The sequence below is a fragment of the Rhinolophus sinicus genome, chromosome 18 (genome assembly GCF_057876585.1).
Source record: "Rhinolophus sinicus isolate RSI-liver-muscle chromosome 18, RSI-T2T, whole genome shotgun sequence".
Taxonomy (NCBI): Eukaryota; Metazoa; Chordata; class Mammalia; order Chiroptera; family Rhinolophidae; genus Rhinolophus; species Rhinolophus sinicus.
Window position 1 is genome coordinate 108,179,086 of NC_142518.1, and position 22,513 is coordinate 108,201,598.

The following is a 22,513-nucleotide window of genomic DNA, read 5'->3' on the forward strand; positions in this document are numbered from 1 at the left end:
TATCTAGCTGCTTCTTTGGAACGGCTCCATAAAGTATTCCACTCTGGGGATTCACCATGTTTAACCAATCGTCTATTAGTGAACATTTAGGAGTTTCCCAGTATTTAAGATACTATAATGAGACATTAAACTTTAAGCATCGTTTTACATAATGTCCTTGCACACATGTATGGGGTACAGTGGACTTGAGCATCTTTTGTTAGATTATTTAACCAGCACATGAGGTGAAAATCCCATAGAGTCAAAACCACCCTTAAGATTCCCTTTGGAAGGCTCACATACCGTGTCTTCATTCTTCCAGCGGAGCCTGTTTGCCTCTGTCCCCCAGTTGAAATCCATTGCTGAATCTTTGGCTCAGCACCAGATGAACGGTGAGCTTGTGGTCATCAGCCATGCTGAAGACACACGTGTGTCTTCAAACACCAGAATCACAGTGAGATGCTGACTCTGTGAGAGGCGCATGGGGAATGAGACTTACTGAGGAGATAACAGAACCACCATTTCCACCTTACAGTCTCTCTAAGGCACAGCGGGGTCCTTGAGCAGAATTGTAGGCACGACGTGCTCCACCATTTCAATTATCGTCTCCTGTCTCAACTCTCTATCTTTCTGCTGATGTTTCTGTCTCTGTCCTCCTCTGTCTCCCCTCCCTCCTCTCTGCTCCCTCTGTATTCTGAGTGCCTGTGTTTGAATTTGTATGACTCATATATGTCTATGGTGTCATTCCACTACATATCCATAGGATCAATTCCAAGACGTGGGATTTTGGCACATACATGCATGCATGTGTGTATGTATATGTTTTCGATAGATACATCTTTCTATTATGAAAAATTTCAAATGTATACAAAAGCAGATAGAATTAATTATATAATGAGATCCCTGTATCAATTACCCAGCATCAAAAATTATTGACCCATGGCCACTCTTCTTTCACCAATACCACATCCACTGTCCCTTTTTCTGTAATATTTTGAAGCAAACCACAGACATCATAACATTTCATTTGTAAATAATTTATTATGTGTTTCTAAAGGATTAAGACTCTTTAAATAATCCACAATACAATTACCACCCCTCAAAATGAACAAAACTTCATTAAAATCAACAAATATCCAGTCAATGCTCCAGTTTCCAATTATCTTATAATTAGGATAAGTGGATTTTTGCTTGTTTGAATAAAGCTCTAAATAAGGGCTAGATACTATAATTGACTGGCATAGCCTTTTAGTCTCTTTCAATCTTGCAGTTTATTTCTTGGGGGAAAAAATGGATGGCTTTCTCTGTAGCATTTCCCACATTCTGGATTTCGCTGATTGCATTCCTATTGTTAAGTTTAATACTTAGATACTCTAACTATCCTCAGACTTCTGTGTTTTCTCTAAATTAGTAGTTGATTTTAGAGGCTTAATCAGACTAAAGTTTAAGGATGGTTTTTTTTGTTTGTTTGATTTTTGTTTTTTTGCTTTGTTTTTGGTGAGACTACTTCATACATGGTTTCGTGTTTTCCATGAAGAGACACATACAGTCTGGTTGTCTCTGTTTTGTGTTAGCAGCCACTGATGATTAAGTCTAGGTTTCATTCATTCATTAAGGGTTGCAAAATGTTGACATTCTTTTTTCATTCCTTCCTTATTTTTTTTTTTTGACGATTTTTTTTTTTTTTGTAATTAAATTTATTGGGGTGACAATTGTTAGTAAAATTACATAGATTTCAGGTGTACAATTCTGTATTACATCATCTGTAAATCCCATTGTGTGTTCATCACCCAGAGTCAGTTCTCCTTCCATCACCATATATTCGATCCCCCTTACCCTCATCTCCCACCCCCCACCCCCCGCCCCCGTTTTCTGTACATTTATTACTTGCTTGTCCAAGGGTACAGTTTATATAAGAAGACAAGCTAAATGCCGATTCAGAATAATGAGCTAGTTCACTGGCACGTGCTAATAAAGTCAATGAGTGATTATTTTTAAAGCATAATGATGAATTTGTGGATTTAAGTGTATTTTATGGGCTTTAATTAATTGTTCTTATTCATATGGAGGTTTGCGTTGGCCATTGGGGGCCCCTTTCACTTGTCTCCTTGAATCCTTTTTACATGAGTCTAGTCGTCTTTGGAAACGTCCTTGCTGGATACTATGATAAGGTAGTCCGAGAGCATCAGATACATTCCCTGCTCCAGACCCGAAGAACCCTATTGTTTGATAGCAACAGAGTGTGTACTATAGTGGAAAGAACAGTTTTTGGAGTCAGAGAGATGAGGATTAAATCCTGGCTCTACTTCACACTGCCTGTCTGGCCGTGGACAACCTACTTACTTACCATGTATCCATTCACATTTCTTCTTTTGTTAAATGAGCTAGTAAAACCAATCTGCCATGCTTTTTAGAATTAAAGTTTCATATATATATATATATATATATATATATATATATATATATATATAACTATATATTACATATACGTACTCGTATATGCATACATACATATGTCTATGTGTGTTTGTGTGTGTGTGTGTGTATATATATATATATATATGAGCTAGTTCACTGGCAGGTGAATGGCATATATATATATATATATATATATATATATATATATATATACAGAGAGAGAGAGAGAAAACCTAGCCTAGAGCGCCGCACATAGTAGATACTCAGAAATTCAAGTTTCCTCCCCATTTCCAGTGATCTTCTTACTCAAGTGACAGCATCACATCTTCGATGATTACTTAGGTTTCTATGTCTATAATGGGGAATGTTCTCTTTCATGTCTGGTTGATATTTAATACATATGTACAAATTGACTGAGGATTAGATGCCATGAAATACATGATGCCCGCATGTGAAAGTAGGCATTGTCTCAATGCAGTTGTTTTTAAGAAACATTTTTCCTCTACTTTTCAGAGTACCCGTTCACAAATATTAGTAAATAGATCCCTTCTCACCATCTCTGCCACACTGCCCAGAATTGAGGTGATGCCAGCTTTCAGTTGTGTTAAAGAAAGAAAAGAAGCATGGATAATGCAAAAGGAGAGTTCAAGGCAGTGAGTCACTCCAAAGCCACTCACTCCAGTTTGAAAGATGTGTTACTTGATATATGTATAGCAGATTTCCCTTCTTAAATTAGCTTTACGTACACTCTTATTAAAATGGCTATTTATTCCTCGAGGTCACAAGCGCTAGGGAGGGTAATACATCCCAAATGTACTAAACAGAAGCCAACTTGAGATAAGGTGTTTACCCTAGATATTCTGCGCTCAGACTCAAATGTTGCTCTGATGCTGTCCTCACCTTAGGATCAGGATTAGGAAATCGTCAGGCAGCCTCAGTGTTCCAGACCTAGCAGCCAGGGGAGCAGCAGCTGCTGCAAAGAGCACAGCTTTTTTTTTTTTTTTTTTTTTTTTTAATTAAATTTATTGGGGTGACAATTGTTAGTAAAATTACATAGATTTCAGGTGTACAATTCTGTATTACAACATCTATAAATCCCATTGTGTGTTCATCACCCAGAGTCAGTTCTTCCATCACCATATATTCGATCCCCCTTACCCTCACCTCCCCCCACTGATATGTGGTATATAAACCCAAAACAACAAAAGAACAAGACAAACAAATGAGAAACAGAAACTCATAGACACGGACAATAGTTTAGTGGTTGCCAGAGGGTAAGGGAGCACAGCTTTTTGACAATTAACTAAAAGATACTGGATGAAGGTGGAAACAGTGATGAAGGCAAAAGTCACCTCAACTAAACAGTATCCAGTGATGGCCTTCAGCTTAGCATCTATTTCAGTGTGAACTGGGATTTTTGCAAGAGTGCACTGGACAATTCTTTTCCCTGGTGGCTGCTTCCCCCAAAATACCCAGTGCTGCTTTCTGACCAGGGAAAGCTGTTTGACCACCTAGCTTCAAGCTGTTTGTCCGGTGGTGGGATGGAGGCAGCTGGCTGAGGTCCCTGGAGAGCCCACTTGTGTTTCCTGAGAGTTAAGCTCTGTGGCTATGTCCTGTCAGGGGATGGCTACCCAGTATCCCTTTTCCCATAAGTCCCAGGGGTAGACCCCTAATAAACATAAGAGTTTACTCTGTACCAGAGCCTTCTGAGGCCCTTTGCATGCATTCTGTCATTGAATCTTCATATCCGAGGTGGCAAGGTGGGTATTAAATACACATCTGATAGACCAAGGAATTAAAGATTCAGAGAGACTCAGTGACATGTCACAAGTGCTTTTCTTCCCTTGCTTTGCCCTGGCTGCTCTTACCCCAGTTCCACTTCCTGGCTGACACTTCTTGCATTTCAGAAACTTCACTGCGAATCAGCCCTTAATGGGAAGTAGGCAAGGAAGAGCAAGGATGACCCAGGTCTGGAATCCTCACACAGTTGTTTTTTACCCCATTTACTGCCCATCCCATCTCTTCTGGCAGGATCTGAAGTCTTCTAGCCTTGACATTCAATGGCTAGAGCCATAATCTGACAAGAACAAATGTATTTGGGGCCTGGTCAATGAAGCCAACCAGTGGAAGTGGCCTGTCCCAGAAAATTTGGTGTTCTTGTTTAACCGGGCTTGGAGTCCTCACTAACTTCGTTCCTGCTCTCCTGTCATTTACTCCAGTAGCCTCCCAGGAAAGATGACATGTTCCCCCGGGGCTCGGGGCTTCAGGATGGTTGGGCTGCTTGCTGAACCCTGCACAGACTGCATCTGTAGTTCACCTTCCAATATCCAACTGAGCCACAGTACATCAGGACTGATTATGGGACAAAAAGATGTGTCTTTATGTAAGCTTGTGGTCAAATAGAGAAGGAAACAAAATTGGGGCATGAAATATTTAACCTGAGAAGCAACGAGCTAATTAGACCCTTGGAAACACTATGTCAATGCCAAGTAACTGTCAGGAGTAGAAATTATTTGAACCCATGCTCGGTATATTTAGTACTTTTCTTTTTTGTTTTATTTTGTGGTTAAGAATTGCAAATGAATGAAAAAAAGTGAGAAGGAAGCGTATGACTGAGGTTTTACCTCGTCTCAGAAGATTATTTTCATCACAGGGCATCTTTAAAATAGGTAACAACCAGTATTAAATAGAAAAAAATGTTGAGAAAAGAACCCAGTTAGGAAACATTTTCTTTGGAAATAACATTAAACATTATATTTCAAAAATGCTCTTTTCCTACTCTCAGGTTACTGTCTCATGTTTCCTATCTGTCAATACTAAACAGTTATAATAAATCATGCTCTCTTAACAGAATTATCCTTTTTATTCTGTCATTTTTTTCCTAACCACTTTAGTTTATAATACTGTGCTCCTCTGTGTGTATATATGTGTATGTTTTAGCATAATGACCAACGATTCTGAAATTAGATTTAATTCATTGTCTTTGAAACCTGAAAGCTCCACAGCTCTGAGTGTTTCTATAGATAGCCCCTACCTTGCCAGAAGGGCATAATGAAATGCCAGGGGGTGGCTGTTCATCTTTCCGTTTCTGGGCTTTTTGTCTTTCACATTCTTTTTTTTTTTTTTTTTTTTTTCTATATGAAAGTCTAGCCTTTTATTTTTTTTTTAAGAATTTTTTTTTTTAATTTATTGGGGTGACAATTGTTGGTAAAATTACATAGATTTCAGGTGTACAATTCTGTATTACATCATCTATAAATCCCATTGTGTGTTCACCACCCAGAGTCAGTTCTCCTTCCATCACCATATGTTTGATCCCCCTTACCTTCATCTCCCACCCCCCCACCCCCTTACCCTCTGGTAACCACTAAACTATTGTCTGTGTCTATGAGTTTTTGTTTCTCATTTGTTTGTCTTGTTCTTTTGTTGTTTTTGGTTTATATACCACATATCAGTGAAATCATACAGTTCTCTGCTTTTTCTGTCTGACTTATTTCGCTTAGCATCATACTCTCAAGATCCATCCATGTTGTCACAATGTTCCTATATCATCTTTTCTTATCACTGAATAGTATTCCATTGTGTGTATATACCACAACTTCTTTATCCATTCATCTATCGAAGGACATTTTGGTTGTTTCCATGTCTTGGCCACCGTAAACAAAGCTGCAATGAACATTGGAGCACACGTGTCTTTATGTATAAATGTTTTCAGATTTTTTTGGGTAGATACCCAGGAGAGAGGAGAGGGATTGATGGGTCATATGGCAATTCTATTCGTAATTTTTTGAGGAACCTCCACACTGCCTTCCATAACGGCTGCACCAGTCTGCATTCCCACCAACAGTGTATGAGGGTTCCTTTTTCTCCACAGCCTCTCCAACACTTGTTACTATTTGTCTTGTTGATGATAGCCATTCTGACTGGGGTGAGGTGATATCTCATTGTGGCTTTTATTTACATTTCTCTGATGATGAGTGATGTTGAGCATTTTTTCATATGTCTATTTGCCATTTGTATGTCCTCTTTGGAGAAATGTCTCTTCAGGTCCTCTGCCCATTTTTCAATTGGGTTGTTTGTTTTTTTGTTGTTGAGTTGCACGAGTTCCTTGTATATTTTGGATATAAGCCCCTTATCAGAGGCACTGTTAGCAAAAACCTTCTCCCATTCAGTTGGTGGCCTCTTTATTTTGTCGATGGTTTCTTTTGCTGTGCAGAAACTTTTAAGTTTCATCTAGTCCCATTTGTTTATTTTAGCTTTTGCTTCCATTGCCTTTGGAGTCAAATTCATAAAATGCTCTTTGAACCCAAGGTCCATAAGTTTAGTACCTATGTTTTTTCTATGCAGTTTATTGCGTCAGGTCTTATGCTTAAGTCTTTGATCCATTTTGAATTAATTTTGGTACATGGTGACAGATAGCAGTCCAATTTCATTCTTTTGTATGTGGCTATCCAATTCTCCCAGCACCATTTATTGAAGAGGCTGTTTTTCCTCCATTGTATGTTTTTGCTTCTTTGTCAAAAATTATCTGTCCGTATTTATGTGGTTTTATTTCTGGGTTCTCAATTCTATTCCATTGGTCTATGTGTCTGTTTTTCTGCCAAGACCATGCTGTTTTGATTATTGTTGCCCTGTAGTACAAGCTAAAGTCAGGGAGTATGATACCTCCAGTATTGTTCTTTTTGCTTAAGATTGCTTTGGCTATTCAGGGTCTTTTGTGGTTCCAAACAAATCTGATGATTTTTGTTCTATTTCTTTTAAAAATGCCATTGGGATTTTGATGGGGATTGCATTAAATCTGTATATTGCTTTGGGTAATATGGCCATTTTAACTATGTTGATTCTTCCAATCCATGAGCACAGAATGTCTTTCCATTTCTTTGTGTCTTCTTCAATTTCTTTCAAAAATGTTATAGTTTTCAGCATATAGGTCCTTCACATCCTTGGTTAAGTTTATTCCTAGGTATTTTATTCTTTTTCCTGCAATTGCAAAAGGAATAGTTTTTTGTATTTCTTTTTCTGAGATTTCATTGTTAGTATATAGAAATGCAATGGACTTTTGTACGTTGATTTTGTAGCCAGCAACTTGACTGTATTCGTTGATTGTTTCTAATAGCATTTTGGTGGAGTCTTTAGGGTTTTCTATATAAAGCATCATGTCATCTGCAAAGAGTGATAATTTAACTTCTTCATTCCCAATTTGGATGCCTTTTATTTCTTTCTCTTGCCTGATTGCTCTGGCAAGGACTTCCAGCACTATGTTGAAAAGCAGAGGTGATAGGGGACAGTCCTGTCGTGTTCCTGAACGTAGATCAAAGGGTTTCAGTTTTTCACCATTAATTATGAGATTAGCTGAGGGCTTGTCATATATGGCCTTTATTATGTTAAGGTATTTTCCTTCAATACCTATTTTATTAAGTGTTTTAATCATAAGTGGATGTTGTATCTTGTCAAATGCTTTTTCTGCATCAATTGCTATAATCATATGATTTTTGTCCTTTATTTTGTTCATGTGATGTATCACATTGATGGATTTGTGGATGTTGAACCATCCTTGTGCCTCGGAGATGAACTCCACTTGGTCGTGATGAATAATCTTTTTAATGCATTGTGTTCGATTTGCTAGAATTTTGTTTAGGATTTTTGCATCTGTATTCATCAGAGATATTGGTCTGTAGTTTTTTTGTGTGTGTGTTGTCCTTACCAGATTTTGGTATCAGGGTAATGTTGGCCTCATAAAACGAATTAGGTAGTACTGTCTCTTCTTCAATTGTTCGGACGAGTTTGAGCAGGATTGGTATTAGATCCTCTTTGAAGGTTTGTTAGAATTCACTAGTGAAGCCATCTGGTCCCGGACTTTTGCTTTTGGGAATGTTTTGAATGACTGATTCAATTTCGCTACTGGTGATCAGTCTGTTTAGATTTTCCAGTTCTTCATGGTTCAGCCTTGGAAGGCTATATGTTTCTAAGAATTTGTCCATTTCTTCTAGGTTATTGAATTTGGTGGCATGTAGTCCTTCATAGTATTCTTGGATGAGCCTTTGTATTTCTGTGGCATCCGTGATAACTTCCTCTTTTTCATTTCTGATTTTGTTAATTAGTGTCTTTTCTCTTTCTATCTTAGTGAGTCTAGCCAAGGGTTTGTCAATTTTGTTAATCTTTTCAAAGAACCAGCTCTTTGTCACATTAATTTTTTCTATTGTCTTTTTGTTCTCTATTTCATTTAGTTCTGCTCTGATTTTTGTTATTTCCTTCTACTGACCTTGGGTTTCACTTTTTCTTCTTTTTCTAGTTCTTTAAGGTGTAACATGAGGTTATTTATTTGGTATTTTTCTTGTTTCTTGATATAGGCCTGTAATGATATAAATTTCCCTCTTAAAACTGCTTTCGCTGCATCCCAGAAATTTTGGTAGGATGTACTTTCATTGTCATTTGTTTCTATGTATCTTTTGATCTCTCCTCTAATTTCTTCTTTGACCCAGTCGTTCTTTAAAAGTCTGTTGTTTAATCTCCATGTATTTGTGTGTTTTTCCTGCTTTCTTTTTACAGTTGATATCCAATTTCAAAGCCTTGTGATCAGAGAATATGCATGGTATGATTTCAATCTTCTTAAATTTGTTGAGACTGATTTTATTTCCCAATATATGGTCTATCCTTGAGAATGTTCCATGTACACTAGAGAAGAATGTATAGTCTGATGTTTTAGGATGAAGTGCTCTATAAATGTCAATTATGTCCATTTCATCTAATGTGTCATTTAGGGCTACTATTTCATTATTTATTTTCTGTTTGGATGATCTATCTATAGCTGTCAATGATGCATTTAAGTCCCCTAGTAGAATTGTGTTTTGGTCAATTTCTCCCTTTAGTTCTGTTAGTAGTTGCTTGGTGTATTTCGGTGCTCCTTGATTGGGGGCATAAATATTGATGTCTATTATGTCTTCTTGTTGTATAGTCCCCATTACCATTATGAAATGTCCATCTTTGTCTCTTGTTATCTTTTTCACCCTGAAGTCTGTTTCATCTGCTATCATTATGGCTACACCTGATTTTCTCTGGGTACCATTTGCTTGGTGTGTCAATTTCCACCCTTTCACTTTGAGTCTATGCTTTTCCTTGTAGCAGAGATGTGTCTCTTGGAGACAGCATATGGTTGGTTTTAGTTTTTTGATCCAATCTGCTACACTGTGCCTTTTTATTGGTGAGTTCAGTCCATTTACATTTAGGGTGTTTATTGATATGTGAGGATTTCCTGTCATTCTATCTTTAGTTTTCTGGTAAGGCTGTGTTTCCATTGTTTCTTTGCCTTTTTGTTGTTGTCTATTATTTCTGTGTGGTGGTATTCTGTGATGTTTCCCTTGGTTTCTTCTTTTATTACAGTATATATTTCAGTTCTGGATTTGTTTTTGAGTGGTTACCCTTAAGTTTATATACAAGAAAGTTTGATATTTAGAGTATTCCATTTTCTTCAGAACGCTTACTTTCTCCATTCCTATATTATGGTTCAGACCTTTACTCTCCCCTTTTTTATGTTTTGGTTGCCACAAATTGTCCCTGTGGATGGTGGTCGAATAGCCTCCTTTAGTATTTCTTGTAGTGCAGGTCGTGTATTAGAAAATTCCCTCAGCTTCTGTATGTCTGGAAAGGTCTTTATTCCTCCTTCATATCTAAAGGATATCTTTGCTGGATATATTAATCTTGGCTCATGATTTCTCTCTTTCAATAGTTTGAATATTTGGTTCCACTCCCTCCTGGCTTGTAGAGTTTCTGCTGAAAAATCTGATAATAATCTAATGGGCTTTCCTTTGTAGGTTACCGTCTTCTTTTCCCTGGCTGCCTTGAGGATTCTTTCTTTGTTGTTGATTTTAGACAGCTTCAATACAATGTGCCTTGGAGAAGGCCTGTCGGGATTGAGATAATTAGGTGTTCTACTTGCTTCTTGGATTCGAGGATCCAGTTCTGTCCACCAGTTTGGGAAGTTCTCATCAAAAATTTGTTTGGATATATTCTCTGTTCCCTTCTCTCTTTCTTCTCCTTCTGGTATGCCCATTATTCTTATATTGCTCTTTCTGATGGAGTCAGAAAGTTCTTGTAGAGTTCTTTCATTTCTTTTACGTCTCGAGTCTCTTTCTTCTTCCATCTGTGTAATTTCCAGGTTTCTATCTTCGATGTCACTGATTCTTTCCTCCATCTGGTCAACTCTACTACCTAAGCTGGCTATTTCATTCGTAATTTCTTCTACTGAGTTCTTAATCTCCAGAAATTCTATTTGGTTCTTTTTTATAATATCAATCTCTTTCATAAAATCTCATGTTGCTCTTTGATTGTGTTTCAGAGTTCATTAAACTGCCTTTCTGTGTGTTCTTGCATCTCGTTGAGTTTTTTCAGAACTGCAATCTTGAATTCTCTGTCATTTAAGTCACATATTTCCATATCTTTAAATTCCTTTCCTGGCGACTTTTCACTTTCTTTCTGAGCTGTCTTGTTGCCTTGGTTATTCATGGCAATTAATGATTTATTATTTCTCTTCCTAGACATCTACAGGAGTGGGTTCTGCAACAGGTTGATAGGAAGAGGTCTTTCTTTTGTTTTCCAGTACTTGTTGATAGAATGTTTTATTTTCTCTCCGACTCCAGCCTTTTTTTTCTCTCTCACATGGTAGTTCTGTGTTTCCTCTGCACTATTCCAGATTCTCACACAATGGGGGGATTCCCTGGGAGACGGGTTTCTCCTCTGTTAATAGTTCACCTTCATCACAGGGCTTAGTGTCCGTGTGCATATGCGGAGAGCTTTTGAAGTTCCAAAGCTCTTCCTGCACCAGATTCAGAGCTCGTATTATTTCAGCAGTTCTGTTTACTCCTGCAGTGATCCGCCCAGATAGGTGGGGTCAGAGGCAGAGTGAGTTGTGAGAGGTGGCCCAGAGCAATGGTAGTGACCACCACCACAGCCGGTCCTGCTTCCACACCTCCCTCCCCTTTCCCGGAACTAGTTGGGCTGCGAATCTGTGTCTGCGGTCCCCAGTTCTCAGAACAGCAAATATTCTGTTCTTTTGATCTGACACTTCTACTGTTCTGTTTCTAGCACCAGGCAGGTGGGGGCAGGGCGAGCTCCAGGAGGGTAGGGAGGGGGCGGCTAGTCTCAGTGCTTAAGGCTTCCGTTCTCTGCTCCACAGTGAGGGCTTAGACCACCGTTTTCAGCCTTCTTCCCTCAGTCTTTTCTCCGAGGTCTCTGCCGTGAGAGTTGTGTTCAGCCTTGTTATATGCTGCCCCCTCAGCCCTGTGGGCCATAAACGGAGCCCTAGCAGTCCGAGTTCTTCCCTCTCCCACAGCTGCGGTAGTTCCGGGATGCAGCGAGCTCAGAGCAGAGAGCTAGGTCTGGGTCCTGTGCCCGCGCGGCTCTGTCTCCGCACTTCTCCCTTCCCTCCTCCCCCACTCACGTGATTTGGCCACCTTTAGGTGAATTCAGTAGTGGGCCTCTTCGTCTTGCCTGTCTGCTGTGCAGGGAGTGCTTTGTGGAGTTATTGTTGTTCGAATATTTGTAAATTCCACGGGAGCTTTACAGAGGCTCACCTCCCACCGTCATTTTTTCAAATCTTGTCTTTCACATTTTTCATGCTGCTTGATCATCCTCTGCTTGGGCAGATCTAACATAAGGAACTATTGGTATTCTTTCTTCATTTCAGAAGATCTCGCCATCATGAGTTCTTCTCCAATACTGTTGCCCAGTGGGGGACATGCTCATATCTTCTACTCCGACTACATGAGATGCATCTCACGTTCATGAACCTGAGCTAACACAAAATCATCTCTTACAGCTATGATCTGCAGTATGGGTTGGCATACTATAGCCCACCAACCAAATCTGCCCCCACCCCAACCCCCACTTTTGTAAAGTTTTATTGGCACAAAGCCACAGTCATTTGTTTACATGTTTTCTATGATTGCTTTTGTGCTGCAACAGCAGAGTTGCGTTGTCACCAGACCAAATGTCTTGCAAGAGCTAAAATATTTACTATATTGTACTTTGTGGAAAATGTGTGCTGACCCCTGCTCCAGAGAACAGATCTCCACCCCTACATGTACCCAAAACATCTTGGACTCTGTTTGCAAATATTTTAGAGGTGAGAGCAAAAGACTATGAGGAAGATAATAGCAAGAGTTCTCAGGTGAGGGGATCCAGTCCTTGCTCTGGTGCTATTTGCATCAACTTGGGAAGATCCCATTCCTGGTCCAAGTTTGCCTAGAAGGTAAAATGAAGGAATTGGTGGTCTAGAGCAGCTCTTCCAACTCTGGGATTCTGTGGTTCCAATGTTTAACCTATTAAGATTTTTTTTTATAATACAGAGGTGTATATCTACAGTTAAGACTAAAGTATGCTCCAATTTTCAAAACCCTTTGATTTTGAGATAATTTTAGATTTACAGAAAAGTTGAAAACGCACAACAGGGAACTGTCACACACGCTTCAGTCAGCTTCCCCCACATTGACATGTTACGTAACCATTGTATAGTCCTTAAAATTAAGGAATTAACCTTGGTATAATATTATGAATTAAACTACGGACTTTCCTTAGATTTTACCAGTTTTTTCACTAATGTATTTAGTCATCATATCTCCTCAGTCTTCTCCAGTCTATGACAGTTCAGCAGTCTTTCCTTGTCTTTTATGACTGACACTTGGAAGAACACCAATCAGTTATTTTGTAGAATGCCCCTCTGTTTAGTTTTGTCTCAATTTTTCTTGTGATTACTTTGAGATTGTGCATTTTGTGAAAGGCTACCATAGCGGTGAAGTGCCATTATCAGTCCATAATATCAGGGGGGACATGGTATCAATACCATGACCTTGATTACCTGGCCAAAGTGGTCTCTGACAGGATTCTCCACCATAAAGTTATCATTTCCTTTTCACACTCCTGTACTTACTAAATATTTTGAGGGAAATACCTGGAGGTTATACAGACATACTGTTTCTGCTTAAACTTTTTTCCCCACTCATGACAGCATCCTTTGGTGGATCCCACCTGCAGCATCACTGTGGTACCCTAATGGTGATTTTCTATTTCCCGCATTCCTTCTGTCTATTAATTGGAATTTTCCCATTAGGAAGCATATACCTTCTCTCACATTTATTGATTGATATCAGTATGAATTCATGGATTTTATTTTATGCTCATAGCTCATGGGTGTTTTTTGCTCGTTGCTCAAGTTGCTTCAACTTTGGCCATTGGTAACTCTTTCAGGTTGGCTTCTGTGCCCCTTCAATATGCTCCTTTTATGTTTTTTGAGGCTTCCTACCTTATATATAAAAAGGAATGGTCTCTGGGTTGCTACAGTATTGAAAGTTTGGTTCTTAAGTGGGGTGATTTTGCTACCCCACCTCCACCCTTGGGGACATTTGGCAATGTCTGGACACATTTTTGGTTGTCACAACTGCCAAACATCCTACAGTGCACAGCACAGCTCCCCACATCCAAGAATTTTCCAAAATGTCAATAGTTCTGAAGTTGAGAAACTGGTCTAGATCATTTTTTTCTTGATGGCCCGATAATGACACCAAAAATAAAAAAATAAATACTGTTAGGGACAAAAATAATGGTTTCCTTAAAATATGTTTTTAAAATTATTAAACATTTTGTGCTTATGAAATATAAAAATTAATATAATATGAAACTTCCTCTCCCAGCCATGATGGAATGCTAGGACTGATTATGGTCCATCTTAAAAAACTAGAAAACCAAACAGAATATATAAAATAATGGCTTTCAGGCACTGTATTACCTGTTGAGGTAGTACAAAAGTACAAAATGATAACTCCCAAAAGAGGGATAAAAAGTAAGATGAGTAAACAGAAATAGTCTCAGAGATGTAGAGGAAAAACTGATGGTTGCTAGATGGGAAGAGGGTGGGGATGAGGGAGAAGGGGAAGGGATTAGACAGCATAAATTGGTAACTACAATATTGCCACAGGGATATGAAAGACAGTTTGGGGAATATAAGCAATGTCTTATTAGGAAGACCACTTCATGGACGGTGTAGATGATTGACCACTGCACTGTACACCTGAAGCTGAAGCTGAATAAGACTGAATGTCAACTATATATATATAGTCATGGGGTATGGAGTACAGCATGGGGAATAGAGTCAATAGAATTGTAACAGCTATATACGATGTCACAGGAGCAATAGATTGGGGGAGGTGGGTTATCACTTTGTGAGGGGTGAAATGTCTAACTATTACATAGTTTTGTACATCTGAAACTAAGAATAAAAAAAAAGTAAGGTGAGCCCTATGATTGTTATAGCTTATTGCCTGGAATCATTATCTAGGCTTCAGCAAAGAAGAGGGAAACCAAAACAATCCTAGGGATCTTGCTCAATAAAAGAGACAAAGATAAGAGTTCATGGAATCCAAGGAGGCTGGAAATTATGAGGAACAATACTAGAGAAGTAAGATCTGTACACATAGAGAGATCTTCAGAGATATGCAGAGGGCCCCCTTGATTCTTTGACTGAATTCTGATCTGCATATGAATGAAAAAAGACTACCCTGGGTAAATGAAAGAACTACCAGAAACAAGTAGACTGAACAACTACCAGAGCTCACATAGGGTTGGGAATAGTTCATGTTCCCACCAACCAGTGTGGAAAAACCTGCAATACCTAGGATATTAGGTAGAGTCCTCAAAAAGATATTGTCCTAGTAATAGGCCTAAATTATCCCTAGACTAAGGAATCAAACTGATTCCAAGTAATTTGTCTCTATCCTGTAATAAAAATCAACAATATTTAAAGGAATACAATAAAATCCAATACCCAACAATGCAAAATACACAATTTTCAGTGTCCAAATAATATTGACCTATAAAGAAGCAGGAAAATATGATTCATAATGAGGAGACATACCAATCAAAAGAAAAACACTCTTAGAAATGATGAAATTAGCAGACAAGAATGTTAACATAGCTATTATAAATACACTTCATAATATATGAAATAAAACATATACTGGATTCAGAATTAACAGAATAGAAACTGCAGTAGATTAGATAACTTGAAGTCTTAGCTATAGAAACTAATCAAAGCAAAGTACAGAGAGAAAAGACTGGGGGAAAAGGAACATAGCATGAGTGACCTACGGATAATATAAAGTGATCAAACATATGCACAATTGAAATGTCAGGAAGGGAGAGCAGAAAAATATTTGAACAAACAGGCTGGAGAAATTTTACACTTTATGAAAAATTAAGTATCCAGTTATCCAAGAATCTCAACAAACTCCAACAGAATAAATGTAAAAAAAGAATGGCATCATGACACATCATAATCAAATTGCTGGAAAACATTTAAAAAGAGAAACATTAAAAGCAATCAAAAAAAGCAACCAGAGGAAAAGAGACATATTACATGAGAAAAGAAGATATAGATTACATTAGACTTCTTGATTGAAACCATGTAAGCTACAAGACAGTGTAGTGGCACCTTAAATGTACTAAAGGAAAAAAAAAGTCATCCAGAAAGCTAAATGCAGTGAAAATATCTTTCAAAAATTAAAAGACTTTTTAGTAATGTTTTTCTGATCTATTTCATTTATTTCTGATCTAATCTTTGTTATTTCCTTTCTCCTTGTAATTTCAGGGTTTGTTTAGTCTTTTTCTACTTCCTTGAGGCGTAAAGTTGGGTTGTTTGTTTGAGATCTTTCTTTTTTCTTAATGTAGGCATTTATTGCTATGAACTTCCCTCTTAGAACTGCTTTTGCTGCATCCCATAAGTTTTGGTATGTTGTGTTTCTATTTTCCTTTGTCTCAAGATGTTTTGTTTTTAGTTCCCCTTTGATTTTTTCCTTGGCCTACTGGCTATTCAGGAATGTGTTATTTAATTTGCAAATATTTGTGGATTTTCTAATTTTCATCTTGTTATCCATTTCTAGTCCCATACCATTGCAGTCAGAAAAGATATCTAATGTGATTTCAGTCTTCTTAAATTTGTTAAGACTTGTTTTATGACTTAACATATAATCTATTCTGGAGAATGTGCACTTGAACGTATGTGCTGCTGCTGTTGTATGGAATTTTCTGTATATATGTCTGTTAGGTCCATTCGATCTACAGTGTTAATCAAGTCGTCTGTTTCTTAATTGATTTTCTATCTGGATGATCTATCTATTGTTGACAGTGGGGTATTGAAATCACCTACTATTACTGTATTGATGTTCATTTCTCTCTTCAGTTCTTTCAATGTTTGCTTTATATAATTAGGTGCTCCAATGTTCGGTACATATATATTTATAACTGTTATATCCTCTTGGTGAATTGACCCCTCTGTCATTATATAATGACCTTGTATGTCTCTTGTTAGAGTTTTTGACTTAAGGTCTATTTTGTCTGATATAAGTATAGCTACCTCTGATATCTTTTGATTACCATTTGCAATGAATATCGTTTTCTATCTCTTCACTTTTAGCCTATGTATTTCCTTAAAGATAAAGTGAGTCTCTTGGAGGCAGTGTATAGTTGTACCTTATCATTTTTTTTAGGTATTAGAGCATTTATTATGCTTCTGGAGTCCCCAAGGTGGGCTAGTTGTATCTTATATATTTTATCTATTCAGACACTCTACGTATTTTGCTTGGAGAATTTAATCTGTTTATAGTTAAAGTAATTATTGATAAGTAAGGACTTATTGCTCTTTGTTAATTTTTTCTGTTTTGTAGTTCCTTTGTTTCTTTATTCCTTTCTTGATGTCTTTTGTGATTTTTTAATACATTTCAGACAAAAGCTGAGAGAATTCATAGCCGACAAACATGTACTACAAAGAAATGTTAAAGAAAGTTCTTCATACAAAAGGAAAATGATAGCAAATGAAAATTTGGATCAAACAAAGGGCATGAAGAGCACTGGAACTTCTAAACATGTGAGTATATATAAAAGACATTTTTTTAATTTTCTCCTTAAATGAAAATTAACTGTTTAAATGAAAAATAATAACAGTATATTGGAGTATTTATAATATATAGAAATAAAATGCATGGTAACAATAGCACAAAGAACAGGAAAGGGAGAAGGGAAGTATGCTGTTTTAAGTTCTTAGAGCATATGTGAAGTGGTATAATATTGCTTGAAGTTAGATTGTGCTAAATTAAACACTTTCTTGAAAGCCCTAGAATAACCAATAAAAATGAGACAAAGAGAGCCATTAAAGCCAATACTGGAGATTAAAAGGAATCATAAAAATAACTAATTAAAAAGAAGGCAGGAAAAGAGAAGAAAAAATAAGACCAAGATGAAACAAATAAAAATCAGATAGCAAGGTTGTAAATTAAAACCCCACAAAATCAATAACTTAATATAAATGGTCTAAACACCCCAATTAAAAAATAAAGATTGTCATTTTGAGTAAAAAAGCAAGACTTAACTATATGCTGTCTATAAGAATCCTGCTTTAAATCTAAAGACACATACAGCTTAAAAGAAAAAATAAGCACAAGCAAACACTAATGAAAAGAACGTTAGAGTAACTATATTAACACCAGGCAAAGTAGATTTTGGTACAAGGAATATTACTAGGGATAAAGGGAATAGTTCGTGATAATAAAGAGATCCATTCATCAGGAGGATATAACAGCCTTAAATGTATATGCATCTAATAGGGGAGCTTCAAATATGTGAAGTAAAAACTGAAAGAAGTATAAGGAGAAATAAGCAATTTCACAATTATAGTTGGAGATTTCTTTTTTTTAAAATTTTATTTTATTAAATTTATTGGGGTGACAATTGTTAGTAAAATTACATAGATTTCAGGTGTACAATACTCCTCTTTCAGTCATTGATAGAACAAATAGAAAGAAAATCAGTAAAGATACAGAAAACCTGAGTTGTGGTTTCATCCAAATTTATCTAATTCACTTTTATAGAATATTCCATCCAACTAGAGAAGAATATATATCATTTTCAAGTGCACACAGAACATTCACAAGGACCATATTCTGGGCCATAAAAAAAGTCTCCATAAATTTAAGAGAATTTAAATCATGTAAAGGATGTTCTCTAGCTGCCAAGCAATCAAACGAGAAATTAGTAACATATAGAAATCTGGAAAATTCCCAATACATGGTTTTTAACAGCTTTTTAAAGATATAATTCACGTATCATGCAATTCACTCATTTAAAGTATACAGTTTAATGGGTTTTAACATTTTCAAAGATATGTGCAACCATCACCACAGTCAATTTTAAAACATTTTCGTCACCTCAATAAGAAACTGTATCCTGTAGCTATCATCTCTCTACCTCCCCAAATATACCTAAGCCACCAATAATCTACTTTCTGTCTCTATAGATTTCTCTGTTCTTAACTTTCATATGAATGGAATCATATAGCATATAGTCTTTGGTGACTGGTTTCTTTCACTTGGCATAATGTTTTCAAGGTTCATCTACATTGCAGCATATATCAGGACTTATTTCTTTTTTATGGCTAAATAATGTTCATTATATAGCTGTACCAGATTTTATCTATTCATTCATCCATTGATGGTTATTTGAATTGTTTTCACCTTTGGGGTATAATGCTGATATAATTACTCATGTACAAGTTTCTGTATGGACATATATTCACATTTTTATTGAGTATATAAAAGGAATGGAATTAGCTGGGTTGCATTGTAACTCTTTATTTGTTTGAGGAACTTCCAGATTGCTTTTCCAAAGCAGCTGCACCATTTTACATTCCCACCAACATCGTCTGAGGGTCTGGTTTCTCCACATCCTCCCTAACACATGTTGTTATCTGACTTTTTGATTCTAGCCCTCCTAGTAGGTGTGAAATGATATCTCATTGGGGTTTTGATTTACATTTTCCTGATGACTAATGTAGAACAGCATTTCATGTGCTTATCGGTCATTTGTATATCTTCTTTTAAGCAATATCTGTTCAGATCCTTTGCCCATCTTTAATATGTTTATTTTTATTGCTGAGATGTAAGAGCTTTTCATATGTTCTAGATACAAGTCCCTTGTCAGGTATATGATTTGCAAATATTTTCTATTCTGTGGGTCATCTTTTTATTTCCTTGCTGACATCAATATATGGATATTAAACTGCACTTTTCTAAGTAACATATGGGTCAATGAACAAATTTCAAGAGTAATTAGAAAATGTTTTGAACCAAATAAAACTGAAAACACAACATTACAAAATTTGTAGGGTGCAGCTAAAACGATACTTATAAAGAAATATTTAGTATTCAGTGCTTAATTTAGAAAAGTCTAAAGCGAACTATCTAAGCTTCACTTGAAGCAATTGTTTAAACATTTATATACTAGACATTGTCAGATCGGTCTCCAAAGTGTTTATGCCAGTTTGTGCTTCCAGCAACAGTGCATGTTCCTATCATCAACATTCCTGATATTGTTAGACTTTACTATTTGGCCAAATGGATGTGAAATGTGTTTCCTTGCTTTAGTTTATATTCCCTGATCACTGCAGAGTTGACCAACTTTTCATATATTTAATGGCCTTTCAGTTCTCATCCTCTGTGTAGTTCCCGTTAACATTTTTGCCCATTTAATTGGGTTGTCTGTCTTAACTTTTCGATTGGAGGAAGTCTTAAGATATTAAGTGAGTGCTTTCCAGTGATATCTGTTGAAAATGTCTTCTCCCAGTCTGTAGCTATCTTTGAACTTCGTGTTGCCTTTGTTGTATAACTGTTTTAATTAGAAGAAGTCCAATTTATTAGTACTTTTAAAGTATGGTTTGTGTGTGTTTTTCTCTTAAGGAATCCTATCTTATCATAAATATACTGTATTTCCCCGAAAATAAGACCTAACTGGACAATCAACTCTAATGTGTCTTTTGGAGCAAAAATTAATATAAGAGCCGGTCTTATATAAGACCGGGTCTTATAGTAAAATAAGACCTGGTATTGTATTGTATTGTATTGTATTGTATTATATTATATTATATTATATTATATTATATTATATTATATTATATAAGACCCAGCCTTTCATTATAGTAAAATAAGACCGGGTCTTATATTAATTTTTGCTCCAAAAGACGCATTAGAGCTGATTGTCCGGCTAGGTCTTATTTTCAGGGAAACATGGTAGTCTCCTATATGTTCTTTTTAAATTTTTTAATGTTTTTATTTTACATATTGCTTTATAATTCACCTTGAACTTATTTTTTTGTATAGGATTTACTTTTTTTCACAGGGCTATTGAATGATCTATGCACCATTTATTAAATAGTGTTTCCTTTCCCTACCTCTCTGCTATGCTACCATTGTCGTGTATCAAGTTTCCCTACATCTGTGGGTTACTTTCTGAGCTTGCTGTTCTGTTTCCCTGGTCTGTTTTATTTTGTCCTTAAGCTTATACCACATAGTTCTATTACTGTAAGCTTGTAATAAATATTGCTGTCTGGTAGCATGAACCACCACCACCCCTCATCCCCCACCCCCCGACCCCCACCCCCGCTCATTCTCTCATTCTTCTTCATGAGTGTTGTAACTATCCTTGGTCCTTTGTTCTTCCATATAAATTTTATGGTCAGCTTGTCAAGTTTGGCAAAAAATAATCTGTTAGAAGTCTATTGGAATTGAAATGAATTTATGGATTAGTTATGAAAGAATTGCCATTTCTGTAATACCAAGTCTTCTATTTAATGAAAAGAACGTTTTTGTCTTGTTTTGTTTTGTTGAGGGATCTCTGCAGCTACCTAAAAGTGGTAGGCATCCCACCTCCGGACATCCAGCTCACCGAAGGCCAGAGCTAATAATACTTCTGGTGAAGGACCTTGAACTATGTGTAGAATTTAGTCTGAGTGCTCTCTTCCCTAATTGTCAGTTGTGCATATAAGACCAACCCAGTGGTGTTTGTCTTCTTCGTTCCTTTGTGTTTTTCTTGCCATTCCTGTTTGGTTGCTCCAGGTTCTAGGAATTCAAGGAGTCAGCACAAAAACCTAGGCTGGGAAGAACACTAAGAGCCTAAAGAGTTCCACTTGGTAAATACCTACATCCCCTGCCTTTAGTGGGAAAATCATAGGAACTAATGGTCTAGATTGAAAGGGAACATTTTGAAGTGTTTTGACGACCGTAGAATGACAACTATCCTGTGAGTTTCTGGTTTGTTTTGCTTCTTCCATTTCATATGGTTCTGCGGCTATTGTTTAGATATACAGCATATCACAGAAGACTGACCTGCATGATGCCTGGATAGGGCTATTCCTAAGTATTGAGATACATGACCAAATTGTTTGGTGATCATTAACATGAGTCAGTGCAGACTTTTAGCCAGGGTTTCAGAGTATACCCGGCATTTGCCTTTTTGTCTGTTACGAAACAGAAGTTTTCCAGCTCTCTACTGCTTCCTTCTATATCTGGACTCTTAGGCCTCTTCTTTTTGTTTTGTTTTTTTTTAATTACTAGACTTTATTTTTTAAGAGCAGTTTTAGATTTACAGAGTTCCCATATACTCCCTCAGTTTTCCCTATTATTAATATCTCGTATTGGTGTAGTACATTTGGTACAACCATGAACCAATGTTGATGAATTATCATTAATTTAAGTCCATAGTTCCCCCTTTGTGTTGTATATTCTGTGGTTTTTGACAAATGCATAATGTCATGTATCTATCATTTCAGAATCATACAGAATAGTTTCACTGCCCTAAACTCACCTCTTCATCACTCCCCCACTCTCCTCAAATTCCTGGCAATCACTGATCTTTGTATTATCTCTATAGTTTTGCCTTTTCTGGAATATCATATAAACTAAACTATACACTAGTATGGAGCTTTTTCAGACCGACTTCTTTCGCTGAGTAATATGCATTCAAGGTTTCTCCATGACTTGGTAGCTTATTTCTTTTTATTGTTGGATAGTATTCCATTGTCTGGATGTACCACTAAGGTCTATTCTTAACCTCTTGCTCTTTGATGATTTGACTGTGACAGCCCCCAATTCTAAATCGCAAAGCCCTCCATGCCAACGATAGTCAAGGACCTATTTGAACAACCAGTCCATTTAGACTCATTTCCTGGCCAATGCAAACTGCTGATCATTTGGGTAAGGAAAGGAATTAGCCAAATTAGTGGTCACTGACTTGACCTGACAGC

At 36.9% G+C, this 22,513-nt stretch overlaps 1 non-coding gene across 1 annotated transcript in view; it reads left to right on the forward strand.

Annotated features, from left to right (window-relative positions):
• LOC109459202 (uncharacterized) overlaps positions 1–22,513 on the forward strand; it is a 224,685-nt gene that overhangs the window by 116,174 nt on the left and 85,998 nt on the right. The window contains exon 9 of the transcript XR_016019901.1: positions 17,167–17,308. This is a non-coding gene — a transcript (uncharacterized LOC109459202). The remainder of the gene's footprint in view (positions 1–17,166; positions 17,309–22,513) is intronic.